This window comes from Arachis ipaensis, chromosome B01 (genome assembly GCF_000816755.2).
Source record: "Arachis ipaensis cultivar K30076 chromosome B01, Araip1.1, whole genome shotgun sequence".
NCBI lineage: Eukaryota > Viridiplantae > Streptophyta > Magnoliopsida > Fabales > Fabaceae > Arachis > Arachis ipaensis.
The window spans coordinates 80,898,171-80,900,191 of NC_029785.2; positions in this window are offsets into that span (position 1 = coordinate 80,898,171).

The following is a 2,021-nucleotide window of genomic DNA, read 5'->3' on the forward strand; positions in this document are numbered from 1 at the left end:
GATGTCAGCAGCGACGACAGACCCTTGAAGCAGCAGCGGCAGAACGCGAATAAACGACGGTGACGCGGGCTCGGGCTCGGCTTTATGGACAGGACGACACTGCAAAGCAGGTCGACGGCGAGCTCCTCGCGGCTCCATAAACGGCGACGATGACTCTGATGGTGACGGAACGCGCGGCAGTGCGAGTGGAGTTGAACGGTGGCAGTGCGACGGTCACGGTGGCGGCGGGGCAGCAGCTCTTCCAACTCTCTTTTCTCTGCTCTTCGTGCTCTTTCTCTCTGCGTTTCTTTCTTCTTTTGTGTGTGTGTGTGGTGTTTAGGAAGAAAGGGGGGTGGAGGCTGCGTTCAGAGGCTGAGGAAAGGGAAACATTAGGGTTAGGGTTTCTAGGATTTGGAAAAATTAGGGTTTCTGATTCCATTTGGGAATTTAGGTTTAGGAATTAGGGATTTTATAAAAGAATAATAATAGGTATGAGTAGATATTTTGATAAAATTGGAGGGTAGGATAATTTTAAAATCAAATGTACTCTATTAAAAAATATTTAGGAACATTATTTATCATCATATTGCTAAGTTCAATCAATTATTTCTAATTTAAAATATAAAATAAATATATTAATCACCTTTTTATAAAATATGGTTTAGCTCAATATTAGTTATTCAAATTAAATGATAACTTTTCATTATTTTTCTATCTCCGAAACTTTAGTCTCAATTTACAAAATAGCTAATTATAATAAAAATTGTACTTGAACATTAATTAACTTAAACTTAAAGTATTTATAAAAATTAAACTAATCATTTCTAATAAATTAATCTCTAAGAGTACAAATTAATAAAATAGAACATAATTCATTAAAAATTACTTAAATTGAACAGTACAATTCTTTCTTATTTTTCAATTACTAAAATTATAATTTCAATTATACCAAATATCTAATAAAGAGTATATAAAAATTCTAATTAATTTAAACTCCAATTATCATGAAACTCCATTTAATTACCTTTAGTAAAATAATTTTCTTAAAATAAAATTATCAACAAATATAATAAATCACAAATAACTAATTATTTGATTTTCAAAAACTAGGGTTGTTACACACAGAGCCTTCTCAAAGGTCATGGTGCCTATGGTGCAATGTGTTGAGAACTTTCCAGGATCCTGTCTTTTCTGAGGTAATCTCTACCTAGTTAAGTCATCCAGTTCTTTGGTGAGCAAGGGGGGTTCGTCCTCCCAAGTCTCATCACCAAATAACTTGGCATTTAGTTTCATGATTGCTCCAAGGTATTTAGCAACTTGCTTTTCAGTAACATCTTCATCCTCTTCAGAGGAAGAATACTCATCAGAGCTCATGAATGACAGAAGTAAATTCAATGGAATCTCTATGGTCTTAGTGTAAGCCTCAGATTCCCATGGTTCTTCATTAGGGGACTCCTTGGAGGCTAGTGGACGTCCATTGAGGTCTTCCTCGGTGGAAATCACTGCCTTTCCCTCCTCTATGCATTCGGCCATGTGGGACGTGTTTATGGCCTTGCATTCTCTCTTTGGGTTCTCTTCTGTATTGCTTGGAAGAGTACTAGGAGGGAGTTCAGTAACTTTCTTACTCAGCTGACCCACTTGTGCCTCCAAATTTCTAACGGAGGACCTTGTTTCAGTCATGAAACTTTGAGTGGTTTTAATTAGATCAGAGACTACAGTTGCTAGGTCAGAGTGGCTCTGCTTAGAATTCTCTGTCTGTTGCTGAGAAGATGATGGAAATGGCTTCATATTGCTAAACCTATTTCTTCCACCATTATTGTTGTTGAAGCCTTGTTCGGGCCTCTGTTGGTCCTTCCATGAGAGATTTGGATGATTTCTCCATAAGGATTATAGGTGTTTTCATAGGGTTCTCCCATGTAATTCACCTCTCCATTGCAGGATTCTCAGGATCATAAGCTTCTTCTTCAGAGGAAGCTTCCTTAGTATTACCTAATGCAGCTTACATTCCAGACAGACTCTGAGATATCATATTGACTTGTTGA